We start from the raw sequence: 14,180 nt of genomic DNA, 5'->3' as shown, positions 1-14,180 counted from the left end.
AACTTTAAATAGATCTTAAAAAAACTTTTAAAAAAGTAACAATACTGACTCTGTTTTAAGTTAGTTTTAAGAAAAAAAGATTTAGTTATTGATAAAGGGAAATCATTGTAAAAAATAACAAAATATAGAATGAATTAAAGTAGCTCTGCTGATTCCTATTGTTGATAGATTTCATTGGGAAACTTCTGACGTGGTAGATTAAACAGAGATTTGAAGAGTCCTGTTTTAAAGCATAACCTTCAACACATCTGTCTAAGGCAGTCACCTGGCTTCCAAACTCCACAGATAGCAGATGATCACACAGCTGTGAATTATAACAAGGAGCATGCTTCTTCAGACTGATTGCCTTGATTTTCAGAGTGGCAACATTGTCCGATGTTTTATGAGTTGAATTCGTAATGCTGTCAACGAGACAGTCAAGTTCTGCAGGAGTAAAATTGAGTTAGCTGTCCTTTGTTGTTTTACACAGCAGTGAAGAAAACGATAATGGAAATAATTCTTTAAACTTGGTTATCGCATTCTCCGATAGACACGTACTATAAATTAATTAAATTCCCTCTAAAATACTGTGTAGTCAAGTTATGTAAACTCAAAAGTGATTAAAAAATGGTCAGCTAAGACAGGGTTATGGGGAAATACTGTTCACTCTCAATGCCATAAGTCAGCACAAAATGAAGGGCATGATTAAGAGAGTGAGTTTGTCTGTGTGCACTTTGAGAAATTCCAGTTGAATCTAATATAGAATTAACGTTAATATTTAGGCTGTCATGTACTCACCACTTACTGAGATAAAAACTGAGAATTCAGACAGAAACTCAGATTAAGGGCCAGGTGGACGATACATAACAAGGCAAGTTTATTTGTTGAGCACAATTCGTACACAAGGCAATAGAAAGTGCTTTACAGCTACATAAAATCCCAAGAAGGCAAATTATCATTAATTAAATAAATTACTTTTAGTTTTTACTTTTAGTTGTCGTATGCACAGCTAAATAGAACTGTTTTCAGCCTGGATTTAAACATTGTCAGAGTTTAGGCCAGTCTCACATCTTCTGGAAAACTGTTCCAGATTTTAGGAGCATAAAACTGAAATGCAGCCACACCTTGTTTAGTCCTGATTCTGGGCACCAGCAGGAGACCACTCCCTGAGGTTCTCAGAGTCCGAGTTGGTTCACATGGCTCTAACATGTCAGAGATGTACTTTGGTTGTCCACAAGCAGAACTGTTTTAAAGTCTATTCTCTGAGCGACAGGAAGCCAGTGCAGAGACCTGAGCACTGGACTAATATGGTTGTATTTCCTGGTTCTTGTCAGGACTCGAGCAGCAGCATTCTGGATGTACTGCAGTTGTCTTACAGCCCGTTTAGAGAGCCCAGTGAGCAAGCCGCTGCAGTAGTCTAATCTGCTGGTGACAAATGCATGGATTAGTCTTTTTAAGTCTGGTTGAGACACCATTCCTTTGATTCTAGCAATGTTTTTTAGATGGTAAAAAGCTGCTGATGTTATTGATTTAATGTGGCTGTTCAAGTTCAGGTCTGAGTCCAATATTACCCCTAGATTTCTAACTTGATTATTAGGTTTTAGAGAGAGAGTCTCAAGGTGACTGATAACATTTTCTGTTTGCTTCTGTGGGCCACAGACAATGATTTCAGTTTTGTCTGAATTTAGCTGGAGAAAATTGTTTTGCATCCACACACTTATCTGTTTGATGCAGTGACGCAATGTATTTACATGCCCGTGTTCTCCTGCCGTCAATGACACAGAGTGTCATCTGAATAGTTGTGGTAGGACACATTATAGCTGCGTATTAGCTGGCCGAATGGAAGTATGTACAGATTGAACAATAGGGGTCCCAGGATTTACCCCTGGGGAACCCCACAGGTCATAGCCATTTGGTCTGAGACACATTTACGAGATAGGACTTGAACCAGTCTAAAGCACTGCTAGAGATTCCCACCCAGTCTTCTAATAAGATTGCATGGTCAACTGTGTCAAAGGCATCACTCAGGTCCAGCAGAACTAAGACTGAGACTTTGCCTGCGTCTGTGTTCAGGCAAATATTGTTTGTCACCTTGATCAGAGTTGTCTCAGTGGTGTGGTGGGGCCTAAAGCCTGATTGGAAAGTATCAAAAGCATTGCTAGACAGGAAAAAGCGGTTGTTATTCAACGACAAATAGAAGAGGTTCTTGTGATTTCCACTTTGGGTGGGAAAAACAGAGTCACAGATTCAAGAGAACGAAAACTAATCTCAGGTCAAGAACTGATTAGTAACCCTGATCTGAAGATAACTGCCACTCCTGCTCGTCTGCCTGTGGTTCGAGGAATGTGACCATTTAAATAGTCAGAGGGAGTTGATTCATGAATGCCAACATGGTCTTCCTGCTGCATCCAGGTTTCTGTAAGATAACATATAGCAATATGATAACCAATCAAATCATTCACTAACAGAGACTTGGAAAGGAGAAAGCTAACATTCAGCAAACCACATTTAATAGTTTTAGGTTTTTGTTCAGTTACATTTCTCTGAATTTTGTTTAGGTTTTCCAGATTTGCTCCTCTTGTGTTCATTGATTTATTTAATTTGGGTGGTGTGGGAGAAGACATTTTTTTTTTTTTTGAGGGGGGGGGGGGGGGGGGGGGGGGGAGAAGCAGGTGGGAAGTCATCCTGGTCTCAACCCTGTCATGTTTGTGGATGACTAATAACGGGGATATTTCTAGATATTAGAGGCGCTCCTTCCAAAGTGGGATGGAAGTCATCTGTCCTCATCAGACCAGGTTTTCCCCAGAAAGATTTCCAATTATCTAAGTAGCCCAAGTTGTTTGCTGGACGCAAGGCTTGATTAGCCTTATGGGCAATTGCCCACGGGACTCTAAAGGGCCCTGGGCAGTGAGGGCACAAGCAAAATATCTGGTTATCTCTCACTTATGTTAAACCTGTAGGCCGGAGCCATTGCGCTGCATAGTCTATGCGCTGCACAGAATCTCTGCCTCTCGCTGCCTGTGACCATCTCCTCATTGGTCAACGCGTATGAGGCGGGTTAAAGGTGACGCTAATCAACGTGCACTGAGCAGGTTGCATGATGTCATGCGCCTGTACACAATTTAAAAAAAAAAAAAAAAAATGCAAACAGAGAAGCAAAGTGGGAGCGCCAAGGAAATTAAAGAAGGAGCAGGACACCAGAAACACAGACAATTTAAAGTACATACGAAAAATAGGTAATTCCTTCACTCCAGTAAATGTTACAAACTATTCTGCTAAGGTAGCATCCGTCAACGAGTGCAGCTCAGCTAGCCAGGACATTTCTTCACTACCAGTGTAAGCATAGACATGTGTGGCAAGGAGCGGGGTAAAATAAGGAATTGTATGGGCCAACAACGCCACCTGGGGACTTGCACCACAAGATTTAACAACTGGAATACAAATACGTATACGGACACAGGGTCGTGACTGAGGAGGCAGAGACAGGAACGAAAAACAAAGCTATTTATTGAAAATGCTGATGAATAAAGCAAAAGCAAAACTGCTCCTGTAGAAAAGGGTTAAACACAAGATACCTTTGTAAGATGATTTTTATTATCAAAAAGGAAGCTAAAAGGCAGACTATAACAATGCTAAAATCCAAACAAAACAAAACTAAAAATCAGTGGGCTGGAGCCTCGGTGGGAGGCAGACTACTGGGTGAGTGTGTCCAGTCTTTTTAACCTGGGATGCAACACTACAAAAAGAAACCACTACAACCACACTAGAAGTGCCCCAGTGTCTACTTGCATGCAAAATGGGAAGTGAGGCCCTCTCCACGGTGCCTAGCCTCCCACCTGATGACAATCAGGCCACACTGAAAGTCAAAGGAACAACAAACAGAGTTAACAAAACCAGCAACTTAATCCATAAAACATTACAAATGTAACTGGGACAAAAATTTACTTAAACTAACCAAACTGGATAAACAAAGAACTACACAAAACAGAACAAAAGGGAAACAAACCAAAACCGTATAACAGAACTGCACAAAACAAACTAACAAAACAGCACTGCAGCAAGTAAACCTACAACACATGTTAGTAAGAAGCCAGATTTTAATTACACACACTGACAGGATGGGAACCCTACTCACCACCTTGATCAGGTAACCACACCAGCTCAGCAAGAGGCTGAATGGAGCCATTTTGAGCCTTTATATAGTCACCCCACACAACCTGGGGAGGAGCTAAGGGAGGTGCCAAAGAGGTGGCCACCTGAGTGGCATTATACAACCCTTAGGTCCACTACAATCATATATATGTATATATATCTATGGGTGTAGGTACCAGATCGGCTTGAGGTCCTTCCGTCTGCCAGTGTAAGATGTGTTTGCCAAATGAAATCAAGCAGTTCAAATTTAAACATGCACTTCCCTATTATTAAGGATTAAAATTGTGTATTTTGCCAGATTATGTAGTATTTCTTTTTGACTTGTCTAATGGAGAGAAATTGACAGATTTCCAAATGTTTATCTTGCACTAAAATGTTTAACCCTTGCCTGTCTTGTTGAGTTGTGATGTGACAGGTTGTTTTCTATTTTAAAACAAGTTAACATTATAAAGATGTTACTGCATTTTACTTATTTTTTCCTTTTGGTGGCTCCATGAAATTGCTGTAAATTCTTTATTGTTGTTGAGAGAAAACAGGCAGATTTCAAAATGTTTATATTGCACTATAACTTGATTGTCTTGTATGTGGACTTCCTCTGTGATGGCTCTATCAGTTCAATACATTTATGTTGGGAATATGTGTTGTTAAAAAAATATTGGATGCTTTGAAAGTGGTTGCTTATTTCTTTTTTTGTGAACACTTTCTTCCCCCTCTATGTAGTGGGTCAATTTTGACAGATTATACTGATGCTGATGTGTTTTGTTTTCATAACAACATATCTGAGTGAGTGGCTTTCACAAGAAGACATGTACTTGATGACAGTTAGTTATTTAAGTATTGAGTATATTTCTATTACTGTAATATATTTGTTATTTTGCCAGATTATGATGATCCTGGGGTTGTGACCGGATGTCATTACACCAATGTGAATAACTCTTTTAATGTATTTACACTTATCTTTTGTCAGCAGTTTTGAATAGGATTCTATGTGGCCCTCTCTGGCCCCTGGAAAACATTTGACTGTGGTCGCTGGTGTCGCTAATGCCACGTTTTTGACTATGGAGCTGCCAATTCGCAGGGTTTTTTTCCTCAGCGGGTGTGCGGCTGAGTGGGGAAATTCTATTAAAAACACTGACAGGTTGATGGTGAACCACGGGCTTGACTTTAGGGCTTTCCCTTCTCTTCCTTACCGTCACAGAGACAGCCTGGGGTCCCCGTTAGCTGACCCCCATCAGCGGGGGGCAAACTGGGGGACAGCTGGGGGGTTAGCTACAGTAGGCTCCACACTGAAGGGACCTGGCTGTCTATCTGGTGGTTTTCAACAGTGCAGAGCCAAGATGCCAATTCGGATAACCTTGCCTCCAAAACTACTAAAAGACTACATTTGTTATGTACCATTATCATTAAAGGTGGCAGAGGAGTAGCTAAGTGTCTAACACAGAACAAGAGAAGGCAGAAAATAGAGGAAGAAAGGTGGTAATCATGCTAAGCTAAAGAACCAGACACACTGCTAGAAAAGTGAAAACGTGTCAAAACACCAAAGATCTATATAAATGGGTGCCCCCTGACAACCTTTAACTGAACTTGCACATTGTACCTTTTCCACCAGGATGTCTCTATTTGAGGCTCTCAGGCTGTGGACAAGTATTCACAGTTTTGTGCTCCCACCACAGTGCAGACCTGTTGGCGTGTGGTTCTGGCCAAAACTCTCAACTTTAGTCTAATTTCTAGTTTTGCATATGAAATACTACACTTTATGTGATGTTAACTGATACCAAAACAGATCACATTAAGTTTATCTTGTGGCAGCGTATCTTACACAACAACTTATAACACTCGCAAGATCTGATTGTGTTTTATAAACTTTGCCAAACAGACAGTAATTTCACATTTGAGTGTCCCTGGACTTTCAAAATGTTCAATTTTGTTAACGCTCACGATTTCCTTAAAGCTGTTAAAACACTGTGTAAGTCTTAGGTACTGTCACGGAAAGTTGGGTATTTGTAGCGGAGCAAACAGTTAACCATTATAACCTCAGACGCCTTGTAAACTTGAAAATTGTTATATACATGTGCATTAGGACTTAATTGTTGGTTTTCCTCCATTGTTTTCCCTTCTTCCTTGCCTGGCTGTTGGTACTTCAGTCCGGGGTTAGTGAGACGCTTTGACACAATACTGGGAACTTTGCCAAAACATGTGTAGCACAGGAAGAAAATCCAATGCAAGAGCAATGTAATTAGTCCTATAAATGTTTTCACTTGGATGTGTTAGAAACAAAGCAGACTTATGACGACGTGCACAGGTTTTATTGTGTGAGCTTGTAAGTGGATGATGTCTTTTGCACGAAGTCAAAGGGCACTGCTTTTCTATGGCAATTAAATGATTTAACAGGAGCTCCTGAACCAACAAAACCTGTGTTCTGCTTCTGTAGACACAAAGAATAGTTAAGCTGCTCTTATATTTCCTCATTTGAGGATGTAATAAACTATAAACTATGAATTTTGCTTTGATTTCAGTTTGTTTTATCCCTTTATCCCTTTTTTCTGACTCTTATAAAAATATATGAATAATAGACACCAATGCAACAGCATGCTTTTTTAATTTACTTTAATTATCTTCTAAGTAACATGGATGCTTATAATTTTCATTGAATCTGGGACAAAGCACTTATCCTTGCATGAAACATCCATAAAAGTTGCTCAGTGAGGCTGTTTAAACCGAATTACAGAGCTTCTGAAACTGTTTACAGTGTTTCATACGGTGGAGCAGACTGCCATGCTCGTTACTAAGCACGGGCCCAGAACACATTTTGTAACCTGTAATATATCTGCTTCTTAGAAGCACACACACTGTTCTGATGGCCCTGCATGCTTTTAATGGGCCGAGGCTTCCATTCAGGGCCATGAAAGCTCCAGCGATAGATGTGGCTTTCCAGAGGGCGTTAGTGGGAGACTGTAGGGGGCAGTAAGGCGATCAGTCAAGTTCACCACTGGCTGTCGGCCGAGTCAAGTTGTTACTCAATGAATGACTTGTCTGCTTGTGATTAAGGGAATGTAGGGATGAGGATGTAGTAGAAGTTTTCTGGAAAAGTGGGAGAACTAAGTTTTGGGAGGAAAATAGGATACTAAACATGAGTGCATTAAACAAGATAACTGGGTGTTCAATATGATAACGATGTGTGATATGATTTGAGGCCATTTGCACTGTGGTTGCAGGGCGGTAATGCCTACATAGTACCCAATGAAAGAGCCTCCACCGGCCTCTAATTTGCTTCAGCTGGGTCCTGTGTTTGTTAATTAATACACAAGATAGCCAGTCAGACTCGAGGGTTTCTTTGCTGCTTCCTGGGAGGCGATATATTTAGCTGTCTCGTGTGGGCCTTCGGGGTGGTTGTTTTGAGGTAACAGAGCTGTCTGTTGCGGCCTGCTCGGTCGCCGCCTGTTACGCCTGTAAAAATGTTTGTGAAGTGAAAAACCCAGAAAACTGTGGTCTTGTGCCAAAAGAGGGTCCTCAGTCACTCTCAGACTGTAATGACAGAGCAGCACAGGTTGCGCTCTGCGACGGTCTTGTGAATATTGGTCGTCTCTGAAGTCACTCGGCCTTTGAGTAGTAAACAAACTTCTTTTCTATTCTTTATCAACCTTCACAGCAGAGAGTAAACACCAGTGGGGCTGTGAACATATTTGTGAATTACCCATCTTCTGTGCAGATCTCAATAAAATTACCTAGACTATAATTAGCATGGAATCTTAATTTGGCTGGAAAGTTAATTAATCCATATAACTTTCAAGGAAGACTCGTAAAAACCTACACTCATATGGCTGTAATACGTTATTAGAGGCATTTGCAATGGAAATGCTTAGTCTTCCAGCCACCCAGGAGTATTTAGTAAGCAAAATGGCCTTTTCAACACCGCATCTTGTCCCCTTTTTCAAATTCTTAACGCCCATTACTTATTCCAAGCAGGCGATCAAAAATGAGGCACACTGGAAATTGCTCCTGTTTTATCCATGTCGCTTTACGCCCCGCTTTTATAACGTAACGTGGCAAGCATTACACGATGAGGGACTAATGATATATTTTCTCAGCTGGAACGTGGGAATTGTACCGCGGACCCAAAGCAGTGTTGAGCCTCAGTAAATTAGTGCACACCACTAAATGAAACGTGAACAGCTTGCCAGAGCTGTGCAGGCTCGGGCCCCATAGGGAACCCACTATACAATATTGATGGAGGGAGAGCTGCAGGAGATAGTGAATGTATGGGGAAAGGAAACCACAGCCAGCGAGAACCCAGCAAGAGTCTTTGAAAATGCAGACTTCACCGACTGACAGCTCGGAAATATTCTTTTTAATAAGGGGGAAAAGTGGATTTGGCCAGACATCTTTATTCCTCCCATGGAAAGTCATATGTCCTGGTGTGAGGCGACACCCTCAGCAACTTCTAACTACAGGCTCGAGCTCTGAAGACTTGTGCAGAACAGTAGGCCCTAAAGGATAAAAAGCAATTTGGTCTTTGTTTTTTTTTTAGAGAAATTAATTTCAAACTCACTTTTTATCAACTTAGCAATTCCCTACTAACTGTGTAAATAATGAAAATGATCTGATTATTTAGAATGAACTGTATTTCATTTTTCCATACTTTATTTCGTGCTTTTTGTTCTTTGTTTTTGAACAAAGTTAATTGTAAACAGTACTGGCTTTAAAACTGGTAATATGAACCTAGTTACAGCTCCTCACATTGGACTCTGTGAAAGAGGAGCTGCTCCATGTCTAGATATGAATAGCTTCTCATATTCTCATATCAATGTTTAACTACATAAATGAAAACAGTTAATTAAATTTTTTATTGCACTTTACCAATAGATCCCCTTTAAAACAGCACACTGAAATGGTAGAAAATTGTCACAACATAAAGATACTTTGTTACATTCAAAGTTCTGCTGAAAGTACTACTATAACATACTAAATTGTATTAAGTATACTAAGTATTATTGGTGAAAGTACTGTTTTGATATATCTTTTTACTGTTTCCATCATGTACATCTTAGACTCTAAGGACTTCATTTAGCATGTTAAATTTTAAGGTTCATGACAGAATGAACAAGTATGATTTGTTTGGAATGATTGCCAGGAGAAAGCCTTTCCTCTCTGTGGCTTCTTATGCACCAAGTCACATTCTAACAACAGCATGATCGTGCAGACTAGTGAAGACACTGAAAATCAAAAGATTATCATGACTTAAGAGAGACCAGCTTCATATTACATGAAAAAAAAACTCAAAACACATGCTTCTGAGTTTGCTTGTTTGTTTGCAAACTTTTGGTTTCCCTTATTGTATAATATACAGTCTTCTACTCCCTTCTCTTGCTCTGGTGTGTTATGTATTATTGCATAGATGTAGAATGTACATCCTGGCTGGCTGTTGGAAGGCATCATTGCAATCAGCACAAACAACTCACACCAATTGTCATGCATGGCAGTACAGAAATAATGATTTGGGCTTGTTTTACAGCCACAGGACCTGGGCACCTTGCAGTCATTGAGTCGACTGTGATCTCCTGTGTATACCAAAGTATTCTGGTGTCAAATCTGAGGCCATTTGCTGAAGCTTGGCTGTAAATGGGTCATGCAACAGAACAATGGTCCCATGCACAGCTGCAAATCTACTGTATAACAGAATGAAGTCCAGATCGCAACCTTAAATGCTTGGGTGGACTTTAGTAAGAAAGCTTTCTCTTTCACGACTGTATTTCTGAGGAGTAAGGAATTGTTTAAATGTAAAGCAAATTTGTATACTTTTGGACATTCCACATTTGCCAGTGTCAGCAATATCTTAGAAGGCTGTGGACTATGACAAGAACTTTAAGTTTTGTGAAAAACACAACTTATAGTAACTCAAATTTGTTTTCAGTGACTCACAGCTGATTTCATTGGCCAATATGCTTTGTAAACTGTCCTTGAGTCTTGTTTAATAAAGGCCTTTCCCTGGATGTAACACTTGGTCAAAAGGGCAAGCATGCAGTGTTCAGAGAACTGCAACTATCTGCCAGTTACTTGTACAACAACTAGAATTCTTTCAATAAGAATATATTTGTTACAGAAAATCGGTTTGCTAATGGTTGTTTAATCTCTTTCTCTCAAAGATTTATTCCACAAGGAACTGCAAAAGTCCTCCCAAAGGCCTCAACTCTACACTGGTTAACTTAAATTTTAAATGTTTAGGAGAGCCACATTAGCTTTTTTATGATTTTGATTATAATGGGGTCTTATTTAAAACATATGGATGTTGTAATATTCAGCAGCTGCACAGCTTTGCCTCTGGGGCACTCTTTGTTCAGCTAGGAGGAAGGGAAAAAAAGGGAAAAGGAAAACTTCCACATGCTAACATTTACACAGTGATTTCTTTTAATTGCACTCCACTTTTTAATTTGCCCTGGACTAATGCTTTTAAAAGTAGGACTGGAGGTATTTTATTGAAGTCATGCCTTGTGCCGGACCAAGTTTTCCTGATTGCTGTAGCCTCACAGCCTGGCTCTTTCCTACCTGACAACCTGTGTTATTCCTTTCATTTGCTATGTCAAACATGCCACACAGCATTTGGACTTGGAAAGGTGAAGGGAACACACTGGCTGGGTCAGCTTCCTCCAGGTCCACTCTTCAAAGGGTTACGATAAACTCAGTTTTTTTTCACTGGGTGAGGGGCATATATTTGAGAAGAATCATGTTTAAAAGCAGGGTTGAACTGGAAATACAGATGGCCTGATAGATAAATAGACAGACATTGCTTTTTGAAGGGAAAGAGAAGAATGTAAAACTGATCCTAATCTAAGCAGCCAGAGGACAAGTCTAATATTTAGTTAAACACTTCCAGTCATCATAGAACATGTGTCCAACCAGTGAAAACACACCCCAAGTGGAAGAGATGCTCATATGCTTTGGGCTGTGTCACATTTCGCTTCTTCTGACACCATGGAGGGAGGATCCCATTAAAAGACTGATCAGCTGCAACCACCTGAAACTTGATCCAAACATATCCACTTTTAATGTCCTAATACAACACCCATATGACTTTTCCTCCATTGGAGAAAAACACCCTTACCCTGATGAGAAAAGCAACGGTGAATTTTCCCTCCTGAAATTTATGATTATGAGCTGTCAGTTGCTTTGGCATTATATCTCCTCTGTCTGGCTCGCTGCACTCCGGCAGCCATGTACCGCCGGGGTGTGTGGACAGCCTGGCAAAGCCGAGTGTAGCAGTAAAACAAGCCTGTGTCTGGACTACATGACAGCTGCCTCCTCTAGCGCTGTGTGTTCTCAAACAGACACAACCAGGGGAGACCAAACACAGTCACATTTGCAAGGTTAATTGCAGCAAAATGCTTGAAAAATGTCTGGATTACAAATACATTAGATCAGATCCTTCCCTGACCCCTGCAGCTACAGTCTTACCTTTGCTTATTATAGCTGCTGAAATCAAAGTTTTATGATGTTTCATGTGTGTGCAAGGCTGGAATATAAAAAATAGATGTGATTAAATCTTAAAGCTTCATTACTTCTCTCTTTGTTTTTGAAAAAAGCTTCAGAGGTGGCCTGTAATATGCAGTCACATCCATCCATCTATTACAGATCAATCTAAGTGGATTATCAACCCACTTAGTAAAGGTACAATACCTCATTTGGATAGATTTTTGTACTCATCACCCAAACAAACACACTTCTTCCATCAATGCACCTTCAGGGTCTTGGCCCTCCTAATTTGGTAAAGAGAAACACTCCAGGCTTACAAGAGGTTGAAGACAAACATTGTGTAAGCAGTGCAAGCACATAAACAGCATCCAACAAATGAGTTAGCTGTTTACATTGTTTTTTATAAAGCTATGATGACCCATACTAGACTCTAGCATGGTTGTAGCTAAGCTAACTTGTAGCTAAGCTAAGAAGAAGGGTGACATCTAGCATAACATAACAAATATGGCATCAATCAAATCAACTCCACTTTGGAATCTTTTTGCACTCAGTCACTTTTTCCTTGCACTTTCTCTTACCATTTTGACGCTGTTTTACACATCACAAAGTACTTGGTTATGGCTTTGTATCAAAAACGAGGCGGTTATGCTTAGGGATGCATCATGGCTTGCATTAAAATAGATCCTATAATAATGCATCACAACAAAATATAGGATTTTGTTGTGATGCACACACACACACACACACACACGTTTCCACTTTTGTGGCTGGCTCTAATAGACAGTATGACATGCATACACAAACGGAAAACCAGTTGATCACTAGGAGATATTCACTGAATTGAACTAAAAATGTTTTGGAAAAGAATATTGAATAAATTATTCATCCATTACCAATTCTTGTCTGAAATAAACATAGAAAGAACTCAATAGAGCATGATTCTTATCATTACTGAACAGTTGAGCAACAACAGAAACTTATCGATGCTGAGAGAATTTTTCATTTATTCTCAAATGCGTAGCGTTTCCAAGAAGCTAACAATGAGGACCTGTCTTCAGCAACCTGGGGGGATTTGTTCACATTGCGTATTATTAGGCTTCATAATTCCCCATGGCTGAAAGTGTCTCAAACAGGTGGTTTAGCTCAGGTTTGTGAGTATAGTCACACATGTTGAGACCTCCTTTGTGCAGTGAACCCTGACACTGTCAGGTCCAGCTTTGACCAATGGATTCAAGATAACTGTCATTAAGGAATATATAGTTTTGTATCTAACTTTAAATGACACTAGTTCTCAGTGGAAACAACAGAAAAAGTAAAATGATGTTGTATGTAGTCAGTAGCAAACAAATATTACAGTCATCACAGGGTATTCTTTCATTTGTGATTTGACAAGTACTTAATTACATCATCTTTCCCTGCATGATGATTAAGTGTCTGTTTATTATAATCCACTCGACACCTCCTATTTCCATGTAGTATGGGGAAGAGAACCACATTAAAATAAGATGTTTCATTACCCTTCTCCAGTTAACTGAACACACATACTGTATTTGTTAGCATCCTTCATCAAGCTAACAAAATAATCCAAACAGATATGAGGGGTGCTAAACACTCAGACTGACTGAGAGCGGATGCTGTTTCTCTGATGGATTGGTTGCTCGGAATAAACAGGAACGCTTCATTAGAGGGGTAAATGGAAAAGTGAGTGTTTATGATCCCAATTACCACCTTAGCTTTAGTGCCTGCTTTAATCATAGCCATATCCTTCTTCCTCTCTCAACAGTACAAAGCCTCCACTACAACACCGCACACATACGTTTACACTCAGATAAAACACAAAAGCAGCAAAGTTAAACACTTGTGCAGATCTTGTGTCTGAGTTACAGCTGGTTTTACGTTGTTTGAAAAAACACAATTCAAGTTTATTTGTTGACTGCGCATAATCTCTGTGCGATATTACATCCAAATAGAAAAGGGTTATCCTTTATAAGAACGACTCTGTGTCGAGCATTCACATACGTAGTCAAATAACCTGTGGTACAAAACCTTTCACCATGATGATCATCATTACAGTTAATCACCATTCATTTCCAGTTTCACAAGAGCCCACAAGATCAAACATGGAGTATTTTGAGCATGTTCTTATGGCATGGCCTGGAACAACAGTTTGGAGTAATTGAAACAATATGCAGCATAACAACACTCCCAGTTACTGAACCATCACCACAGTCTGCAGTTATCGTGAAAATCATGTGAGCTTGTTTTCTCTAAGCTGCTGCCACAATAACTGGCACTGCAGCTCCGTCAGCAGTAAGATACACCAGCACCGCCATCTTGTGGACGTAACGGGTAAAACTCCCTCAGAAGAAGCTATCAATCCAGCAGGGTTGGTCTAAAAAGACTGGGACCTGTGGTGAACAACAGTGTTTCCTGAAAACTGTCACAAATTAATAGACATTAAACTGCAGTTGTCACTGAAACGATGGCTGCGATCTCATCCTGAGGCTGCATCAAATCAACACTTTTCCCAGGGGGGCCACAACAGCAAGGCTGCCTCAATCGCTTAAAATCTCTGCCACACA

This window comes from Leuresthes tenuis, unplaced genomic scaffold, assembly GCF_036924035.1.
Source record: "Leuresthes tenuis unplaced genomic scaffold, fLeuTen1.0.hap1 SCAF_10, whole genome shotgun sequence".
Lineage (NCBI taxonomy): Eukaryota > Metazoa > Chordata > Actinopteri > Atheriniformes > Atherinopsidae > Leuresthes > Leuresthes tenuis.
The sequence above is the reverse complement of the archived record's forward strand: the minus strand, read 5'-3'. Positions refer to the sequence as shown.